We start from the raw sequence: 11,338 nt of genomic DNA, 5'->3' as shown, positions 1-11,338 counted from the left end.
AATAGAATAGAATAGAATAGAATAGAATAGAATAGAATAGAATAGAATAGAATAGAATAGAATAGAATAGAATAGACGCAATAGAATAAATCCAATATCAGAAAAACCTAGCAATCTGTTAATCAAGAGAGTAGAGTCGTAATCCTACGTGGTAGTTCTACTCTGTCACATGAACCACCATAAGTTGGAATTGACACAACACTCTCCAAAATAACATACTAGAAGCTCTACTTATAGAAGATGTGAAACCCGCATCTTATGATTACTAATGTGATATGATCCAAGAGAGATAGGAAACCCACTCAGTGTTGAGCATCTGAGATTTTTAAAAATATATTCACATTGGGAGTTCTTCATATTTAAACTGAAAGCGTAAGTAAATAGTTTCACGCTGGACAATATGACACTGATTGCCGCGTTCCAAATTAACGTTCACATCCCACTTCCAACATGACACACCTGCTCTTGCTTACAAGCTGTTTTAATCTCTTTAATATTTACAAATTGCCAGATTATGCCTTGCATAGTCAGTGCATTTCATCGTTTTGAAGCCAGCCTACCTGTGTTTCAACAACCTTGTCAGTGTTTCTCATCCTAATCATCAAACTATAGCAACAAATGCAAGCAAGCACAAAGCTCCCTGATTCAGAAGCCTGTAATCTAGTTGGCACAATAAAGCACTTCTACAGGAGAAGTTAAATTACAAGAAATCATCTTCAATTTTATTTAACATTCGGGGACAATACGTGAAGGAATATCAATAATTGGCACAAATTAAATAAAAGTTTCCAATTCAGGTTTTCCCGGCTCCGAACTATTTTTTTCACCATTTCTTAGTCATTTGTACAAGCATCTACTAACTTTCTTAGAATTTTGCTTTTAATGAAATGAATCCAAATGACCCAGCTCTCTTTCAGATGGAGGGGACATAAAAAGAACATCACGTGAGGATGTGTGGAGGGACAGCGCAGGAGAGGAAGACACCCCTGGATGAGATGGATTGATACAGAAACTGGGGTGGTAGGGGTTGGGGTATCAGAGTCACAGTGGGACTGGCTCAGGACAGGGCAGCTTCAAGCTGCTGTACATAGAGTCACTATGAGCGGTCTAGTGCCATAAAACCACAACAACAAGAACTGTGAGGTGAGAAAACCTCAGTGCAAACCTGAAGGGATGCTGTGTCAAGGGGTTCTAGAATGTTCCTCTCTACCAGGGCAGCCACAAAAACACACAGATATGTCTTAGAGAAGATGCAGCCAGAGGTGCTCTTTGGAGGCAAAGATGGCGAAGCTTCATCTCATACACTTTGGGTACGTCCATGCTTGGAAAGGCGGAGGGTCAGCGAAAGAGAGGAAACCCCTCAAGGAGGTGGATCCACACAGGGGCGCAGCGACGGGCTCCGTGATGTCATAGATGATGAGGATGGCACAGGCTAGCACAGAGTTCAGATGTGTCCTTCGTCGGGACACTATGAGTCATACTAGACTTAACGGCACCTAACAACAACAACAACAGCAGAGGCACTGTCTCGTTCCATCTGTTGTGAGACATTAAGGGGACTCACCACATTCACTGATAATAAAAGTGAAAATGAAAGCAATGATGAGATTTCCTAAGTGTCTACATTTTTAAGTCTGGAAGAATTTAATGTGAGAAACTACTAAAAGACAATCTGCCCTGGCTTGGATCTTTATTACAGCACTACTCTAAATTTTCTTCATACCTAAAACATTGCAAAATAAAAGGTAATAAAAAAGTACAAGGAGGCATACTCCATGAAACCTATAAGTGGTGAAATTCAACTGGACTGTCTTCTTTTTCAAGGTCATTAAATTTTCCAGGGTACGGTCATTACTTTCAAACTCTCCTTTAGACATGTTGTTGTTGTTGTTATGTGCCGTCGAGTCGCTTGCAACTCACAGCGACCCTATGTACAACAGCCCTAAACTCTGCTCTGTCCTGTGCCAATCGCACTGCTTCTGACACTCCCATCCCGATTATCCCAGTCACTGAATCAATCTACCTCATAGAGGGCCTTCCCCTCCTGCGCCGTCCCTCCACCCTCCCAAGCATGATGTCCCTCTCCAAGGACCGGTCTCTCCCTATAATCACTTGAATACAGGGATTGCCAACCTCTCAGGGTTTGCTTTTGTAAATATTTATGACCCATGGCTTTTAAGAACTGGGGTCTGTGCCCAAGAAAGTTCTTTTTTGCTTCTGAAAGGTCACACTCTGCTGTTTCATGTGAGAGCTTCACATCAAGATGTCTCTGAGACTAAGTAGAGACTAGCCAGGAATCCTAAAGACTGCTAGAACTTGAGTCAAATCTATAGAGGACTCAGTGGAGAGAAGGAAGGTCCCGTACGTGATGGCATGCTAATGCTTCAGCACATCTTTGCTTTATTGTGATTCGAAAAAAGAATTCTATAAAAACATTCCAGAACACAGGAATAATTGACATGTTAGTGCACTCTCTAGATGTTCTCATGTATTAAGTCTCCTTCTGGCACGCTGTTATTTTGACAGTGTTAGGAAATTCTGTTGTTTCGTTGTTGTTGTTAAATGCCGTTGAGTTGTAGGCGACTCATAGCAACCCTACGGACGGAAGTCCTCAACACTTGTGTGACTTTCATCATTTCTCCAGGTTCATAGGGTTTCCAGAGGCAAGCTATTACGGAAGTGGATGCCACTCCTGCTTCTTAGCTTATTTTAATCTGGGAAACTCCACCAAACACTGTCCACACAGGTAACCATTCTCACATTTGACACATCAGTGTCACAGTGTTCAGCTTCACAGCAACCACAAGTTACCTCTGTACGGCAAGTGGACACACCAGGGCTATACGACCTAGAAGACTGAACAAAAAACAATAAAAAAAGAGGCCTGAGGGCTGCAGGCCTGAGGGTCCTTCAGTATTTTACCATTCTGGCACACCCAAATGCTGGCGACCTCTGGACCAGAGACCCCCCAGTTCATCTGGCATGTCCGCTCTGCCGACACTCACTTGAGGCAAAAAGAAAGCCACAAGCCCCCGAGCATTCCATCCTGGCCTCTCGTCCAGAAGCCAGAGGCCACCTCCAGCTGACACTAAGATTCCCAAGACACACGTCCTTACCCTGCAGGGGTGTACTGACATTTCTGTATTTTACCATTCCAGCACGCCCAAATGCTGGCGACCTCTGGGCCAGAGAACCCCTAGTCTCTGAATTTCATAGGAAATTCTAGGAAAGGTTTAAAGGGAGAAGAAAGCTAAGGGGACAGGCATGGCGAGAGTTGGAGAGTGCCAAAGGTAGACCATAAAAATACCACTTGTTGATGATTATTTATTAAAAACTTCAGACATTTGGAGGTACTCACCACAAATCTCTGGTGGCCTAGTGGTAAAGAGCTATGCTGCCAGCCCAAAAGCATGGGGTTCAAGTCCACCAGCTGCTGTAAAGGAGGAAGATGGGCGACATCCTCCCATGCGATTATACTGTTGTTGTTGTTGTTATGTGCCATTGAGTCAGCTATAAGTCACAGCGACCCTCTGAACAATAGCTCTGAACCTTGCCCTATCCTGAGGCAACCTCGCTGTCTCTGATACACTTGACCGCATTACCACAGACACTGCAGCAACCCATCTCATCCAGGGTCTTCCTTGCCTGCACTGACCTTCTACCCTTCTGATGTTCTTCTCCAAGGACTGGTCCTTCCTGGCCACATGCCCAAAGTACTGCCTCTGAAAACCTGCTGGAGGGTCACTATGAGTCAGTTCTGACTTGACAATACTCAACAACATCACCACAATGAGCTCAGCTCTATGCCAAACCCCAAAGACATAAGGAAGAATAAGGTGCAATCATTCATTTTTTTAAACGATGTTGTAATTTCATAGAAGAGACAGGCATATAAATAAAAGCTTTTTAAGCCATATTGTTGTTGTTGTTTAATGCCGTCGAGTCATAGACAATTCATAGCAACCCTATGAACGAACAGCCTGAGCACTATTCGTACATAGAGTTTCCGGAGGCAAGCCATTTTGGAAGTGGATGCCGCTCCTGCTTCCAGGTTTGATTTAGTGGGGAAGCTCCAGCCAACACTGTCCACCACGGGTGCCCATTACCACAACTGGCACATCACTGTCACAGGCTTCAGCATCACAGCAACCACGAGTTACCTCTATACAGCAACGCACAGACCAGTGCTATACCACCTAGAAGAATGTTTGACAGGAAAACAATCTGAACCTGGCTGAGGGCCTCCTGGTTCAAACCCTAGGCCCAGGCTGGCTAGCCTCACTCCAGGGACAGAGCAAACCTGCACGTCAAACACATTCCCGGAAAAGCAGTTGACTTCAAAAGCTTGCCACAATTCCTGCACTCCCACCACCACGCTCCTGCCTTCTGGCAAGGAGAGCTTCCCAAGAGCCTGAGAGGAGCCGGCCAAACCAGGAACAACATGGCCAATTCTTCCCAGCTGCCTTGGGCTTAAGGCCGCCTCCTGCCATATAATTAGTGGTATTATCATGTTGTTGTACACTGTAGAGTCAGAACTGAATCATAGCTGACCTGCAGGCAAGTTTTTGGAGGCACTTCGTTGAACGCGAGGAGATAGCCCACCCTTCTTCCATGAAACAGCTCGTAGCCTTTGGGATTGCATTGCAGCTTCTTATCACTAGGCCACCAGAGCTTGGTATATTCATAGTTGTTGTTGTTGTTAATTGCCATCAAGTTGAGAAAGACTCACAGCGAACCTATGAACAAAAGATCTGAAGTCTTTCTGTAACAACTGTTTTTTCTCAAAGTTCATAGAGTTTCCAGAGGCATGTTGTTTAGAAAGTGGATGCCACTCCTGTGTCTTAATCTGGGAGCTCCACCAAGCACTGTCCACCATGGGTAACCGTTATACCACTTGATAGCCCAATGGCACAAGGTTCAGCATCACAGCAACTCCAGGTTACCTCAGTTTAGAAAACTGACAGAAGAGTGCTGTACCAATTAGAAGCATGTTCCTCCAAAATATAATAACAACCAACTTTTTAAAAATTTTATTTTCTTTTATTTTATTATTTTGTGTGTGTGTGTACCACCAAATCAGATCTGACTGGTACAGGAGGAGATTGCCCCTCCTTCTCCAGCAGAAGCATCTGGTGGATTCGAAGTGCGTACCTCTGAGATTGCAGTGCAGCTTCTTTGCCACTAGGCCACCAAAGCCCCCAATAACCAACTTTTAAATACAAAGTTCCTCCAAGAGGTGGTGTTAATGCTAATCAAGAGGCTTGAATCAAAAACAACCAAACATTCCACAGGACCCTCAGTCAAAATGTTAACAGTAGAGTGACTGAAATGGCAAAGGAGGGACTTTCAGAAGTCCATCGATTCCCCAAAGGTAAAAAGTAAGCTAGCAGAAGCTGTCAGAATCAGCGTGTCAGGACTCTGGAATCGAACAGAAAATTTACAACAGCAAGAGGACTTCATAATAAAAAAGAACGCTGCTAGTTTGGTAAGAGGAGACTCTGGTGGCTTAGTGCTAAGGAATTGTGCCACCAACACAGAAGTATAAGGTTCAAATTCACCAGCTGCTCTGCTGGAGAAAGATGAGAACTCTCTTCTCGTGTGACTTATTGCCTCTGAAAACCCACTGGAGGGTCAGCTGTGGGTCAATTCAGCCCGATGGTACCCAAGAACAATAACAATTTGATAAGACTGTCAGAGCATTTTCATTTCCTCACTTACCAACCCCCACCTTCCAGCTAAGCATTTATTGCTGTTAAGGGTCACTGATTATCACTCATGGCAAAACTCTGACAAAACCCTGAAACCTTGCCCTATGCTGCGCCATCCTCTCAACTTCCTCCAGCTCAAGTCCATTGCTATAGTCATCATATCAAGCCATCTTGTTGAAGATCTTCATCTCTTTCACTAACTGTCCACTTTTCCCAACGTGATGTCTTTTTCTAAGGACAAATCCCTCTTGATAACATGGCTAAAATATGAGAAAGTTTCCCAACCCCTGGCTCTAAGAAGCTCTATATCCACAACACATATGTCTAAATCATAGCTCTGTCACCATCCTTGCCTCTAAGGAGCATTCTGGTTGCACTTTCTCCAAGACAAATTTGTTTCCTTTGGAAGTCCACGATATATTCAATACTCTTTGTCAACACAATCATTCAAAAACATCAATCTATTCTTCATCTTCCTTATTCATTGTTCAACTTTCATATGCATATGAAGCAACTGAAAATATCACAACTTTGGTCAGGTACACCTTATTGTTGTTGTTACGTGCCGTCGAATCATTTGTGACTCATAGTGACCCTATGTACAACAGCCCTAAACCCTGCTCTATCCTGTGCCAATCACACTGCCCCTGACACACCCATCCCGATTACCCCAGTCACTGAATCAATCCACCTCATAGAGGGTCTTCCCCTCCTGTGCTGTCCCTCTACCCTGCCAAGCATGATGTCCCTCTCCAAGGACCTGTCTGTCCTTACAACATGTCCAAAGTGTGTCAGACGAAGCCCCAGAATCCTTGCCTCCAAGGAGTAGCCTGATTTAACCCTCTCCAGGATGAATCTGTTTGTTTTCTTGGCAGTCCATGGTACATTCAATACTCTTCTCCAGCACCACAGCTCAAAGGTGTCAATTCTCCTTCTATCCTCCCTAGTCATTGTCCAACTCTCTGATGCATAACAAGTGATTGCAAAGACCATGGCCTGTATCAGGTGGACCTTAGTCTCCAGAGATACACTGTTGCTCTTGAGTACTTTAGAGAGGTCCATAACAGCAGGTACACCTTACTCCATAAATTAACATCCTTGTTCTTTAATGCTTTAAAAAGGTCCTTGACAGCAGATTTCCCCAGTGCAATACATCTTTTGATTTCCTGACTGCTGTTACCACAGTTCTTAATTGTAGAACCAAGTAAAAGTAACAAGTAATTTATTATCTGATCACAGGAAAGGGAGAGTATTACAACTTGAAGGAAGTGGTGGATCTCTTTTGCTTCCTTCTTTTGACCTACATTCAACTATTTCCCATTCTCCAAGAAGCTAGCTCTGATATCCAACCCACATGGGAGTCCCCAAGGACCCCAGCCAAGGGGTGTCCATGCTCCTGCATAAATACTCTCATTGTATTATGGTTGGTCTGTCTTAAACTAGGTGGAATCTGCTATTTAAGGTGGTTATAAAAAACGTCAAGGTGTCTTCACTGTTCTTTCTCTTGGATCTCCTACTTTGGAGAAGTGCATTGCTATGTCTTTGGAACATTTATGCAAAGAGTATATGCTGAAGAAATGAGATCACCAACCAGCACCCATGTGAGAGAACCATCACTGTCTGAGCGAGTCTCTAGCCATAGTCCAGTATCCAGATGGCTACTTCCTAAATATAACCTCATGAAAGACTCAGCAGAACCACCCGTGCTAAATGCTTCCTCAATTCCTGCCCCACAGGATCTGTGAAACGATGTTTGTTATGTTATTGAGTTTGGAGCCCTGGTGGTGTAGTCTGTAGGGAGAAGCTCTGCTAACCCAAAGATCAAGCTTCTCGGGCAGTTTGAATCCATCGGAAACTCTTGAGGAGAAAGATGAGCAATCTCCTTCCATGTAACTTACAGACTCAGATAGCCAACGAAGGGTCAGCTATGAGTTGGTTCTGGTTCAATGGCAAAGTCTTTTTAATAGGTTTGGCACAATTTATTATGTAATCATATACAATGATACACAGGCCTTTAGGAAGTAATAGGTCTCCTTTGCCCTCTGAGTTCTTTTTTTTATTATTATTATTATTTTGTGTGTGTGTGTGTACTGTCAAATCAGATCTTACTGGTATAGGAGGAGATTGCCCCTCCTTCTCCAGCAGAACATGTGGTAGATTCGAACACCTTCTGATTTCTTGTTGGGGTCAACCAATAAAGTGTATGAATGAAGACTGAAGGTAGTAATCAGAATGAGTTTGGCATATTTGTTCCTTCTGTTTCCTTCCTATTAAGTCACTGTGCGTTCACTTTAAAAGATTTCAGGTTGTTAGTTGTTGTGCATATCATGCCTTAATAATCCATTCCTTTCAGATAGGCATTCTCCTCACTAATTCCAGAGTAGTGGTCATTATCTATCCATTCTTTTCTGACTCTCCACTCCCACATGTTCGTATCAATAAATAACTGAAAACCCATCCTTTCTGTAAACTTTCACTGAAATCACACTAAAAGAAAAATTTTAAAAATAATCTCACTGCCTGTCTTCACACAGCTACTCATCATGAGTCCTTTTGCACCCTTCATCCCCATATCAGGAGACGTCGTGCACTGGGAGAGTCTGTAGTCAGGGACTTCCCCAAATTATTGAGGAGTAATGATGTCAACTTGAGGACTGGGGTATGTCGATTAAGGTCAAGGTCGTTTCAGCCACTTGCTAAGCAACTCAGAGCTGGACAATGACTAAGAATGACAGAAAAAGAATTTAATGTCTTTGAACTGTGGTGTTGAATCCCATGGCCTGCCAGAAGAACAAACAGGTATGTCTTGGAAAAGGTGCAGCCAGAGTGCTCCTTGAAGGCCAAGATGATGAAGCTTCACCTCATATACTTTGAGCATATTGTTAGGAGAGGTTATTCCTTGGAGATGGACAGCACGTTTGGAAAGGTGGACGGACAATAATGGAGAGGAAGACCCTCAAGCAGGTGGATTGACGCAGTAACTATAGCAATGGGCTTGAAGAGATTGTGAGGATGGCGCAGGACAGGACTGGGTTCAGACCTGTTGTTCCTAAAGTAGCTATGCATTACACTTGATGGCACCTAACAACAACAACGCCACAAATAGCTGTAGGGTCTTGCAGTCTACCATTTCCACTTCCCCATACACAGCCCATATGTTTATAAATGTTATTGTTGTTGTTGTTGTTGCTGTTGTTCTTGTCGAGTCCTGTGGTATCTGCTCTGACTCTAATCCTACCTATAGCAGAACAAAACTCCGCCGAATCCTATAATCCTTGAAACCCCTGCTGTACATGAACCAATTATTGCTCTGTGCCAGTTCGTCTCCTTGAGGGTCCCCCTCCTTTCCGCTGACCCTCTACTTCACAAGCCTGCTGGCTCTCTCCACAAACTCAGAAAAACATGCCCAAGTGTGAACTCTCGGTGGGTTCACCTCAAATTGCACACTTGGAGTGTACGCACATGCCTTGCTGAAACCAGGACTAATAAAATAAGGATTAGGGACACTTCTAAAGAAGGAATATGCTTGATCTGAGTCTTGAAGGATGAATCTTACTAACTGAAAAAGGATGGGAAACATATTTTCTCAAATCAATGGTGACAGCAACTACAGTATCTAATATAGGTAGATAGATAGATAGATAGATAGATAGATAGATAGATAGATACATAGATAGATAGATAGATAGATAGATATAGAGATGAGAGACAGAGAGATCTCCTAATTGCTAAATCCCAATGGAACAACAGTCACTCTCTTTTCTACATGAATCAGTCAGTCAGCCATTGCTGTTGCGTCAGAACCAAGTTAGAACTGACTTTCCAGTGGGTTTTCAGAGTCTGTGAAGCACGTGAAAGGAGATAGCCCATCTTTCTTCTGTGAAGTAGCTGGGGATTCAAAACTCCAGAGAGGCAAAGCTTTGCAGCTGCAATACAGCCCTCAGAGCTCCCTCTCATTGACAATTGTTCAATTACATCTTGATTTTCGGACTGGACTTCAGTCCACATCGTGCCTGCAGACATTATTGTTTAAATTTTCGACAGTTTCCTCATTTCAAACAATCCGTTCCGGAGGGAACAGAAACTGCTTCTTAGTCAATCTGAGATGTCTGTTCTCCCCTTTGTCCTAGGATGGAACAGGTTATCAGAGACTGTTTATATAAATCATGTGCCTTTCAGAAATACTCATCAATATTCGATAATAATTGTGTGGGGGTAGTCCACTAAATCAATCTTTGTTATATTCTGCTGTAAGTTAGGTTTGGGTTCAGCTTGGCCCATGTGAAGAGATTCAGCAAAGCAGCTGACTAGACAGACACGATTGCATTTAATCTGTGTTAGAAAACAAATCATTTTTAAGGACCTCAGCTCACCAACTGTTTGTATGTAAATGGAGCTGCTAATTATGAATGAGTTTATCTGCTCAATACAGCAACTCAGTGGGAAGTAAACTTGGGAGCCCTCTGTCAAAACTTGGTGAGAATTTAGTGGGCCTTGTTTGCATTTAAAATACATTTCTTTAAAAACTTACTCTGAGTCAACCAGGTAACTCATTTACATAGACCTTCCATCCATTTACTGCCCATCAGGGAGGCTTAACTGCAACTAGAACAGGGACAGCGGCAAAAACAACAACAACAACAACAAAACAAAACCCCAACCACCAAAAAACAAAACATAAATCCCTCACCAAACCAAAAATGACCCAAAAGCATCAGAGGGCACAGTGAAAATCTTTTCAAATCCAGGTTAGGAAAAACCCTTGAAATAACTAATTACACTAAGAAATGACTCCCCGATCAGGCAGCTGATGAGAGAATTTCCCTATAAGGTTATAGGATCTCGCACTGCAGAGAAGGGAGCAGAACCCAAAAGACTCTGTATCACAAAAGCCCAGTTGAAGCCAAAATTAAATATGCTGATCCTTGCTTTCGACCTGAGATAAGGCGCAGAGTTGCTTACCATTGATTAAGCATCTGCTTGGAATTTATTTATTTTGCGTTTTTCTGCTTTCACAGAACACCTGCTAGGGAAGTCCATAAAATTGCAAGATCCTTCAAAAACGGAACATGGGCCACTCTTTACATCCTGATATGCCAAACACGAGGTTCCCTTATAAAACTGACCAGAAAGTGGAGCCACAGGTGATAAAGCTCTGACTGATAGGGCGGTATTAATAAGTTCAGAATTTTCTATATATCTATCAGTTATAAAACTATAGTTATATCATTATAAAACTAACATCCGTTTTCTTCAGCCTGCAAAACTAGTGACTTAGCCTCCGAATTCTGTTTCCTTTCTTTAGTCATGTAAAGTAGTTTAATAGGTCTGTTCACCAAGAGAAGAAATGCGTCTCTCCTAGATCCTGGCGAGCTGGTTCTCCAGTCACATGTAAATTGTATCTTAACCTGACTGTTTACCAAGAACAGACCTGTGCCCTTCCTAAATTACTGATACTTAAATGTGAACTGTTTCTTTCAGCTGTCGAAATTACTTTTTTTTTTACTAACAAAAGTGCATTGTTAAATGAGCTAGAGTTTCACCCTAGTATAAAACCCAGTGACCACTCCCAGAGGGGGAGGCAGTCTTGGAGGTGATTCGCTTCCTCCCAGATATTCGTAATAAAGTGC

This window comes from Elephantulus edwardii, unplaced genomic scaffold (genome assembly GCF_000299155.1).
Source record: "Elephantulus edwardii isolate Elephantulus edwardi_28Jun2011 unplaced genomic scaffold, EleEdw1.0 scaffold00004, whole genome shotgun sequence".
NCBI classification, from domain to species: Eukaryota; Metazoa; Chordata; class Mammalia; order Macroscelidea; family Macroscelididae; genus Elephantulus; species Elephantulus edwardii.
This window is presented reverse-complemented; position numbering follows the sequence as displayed.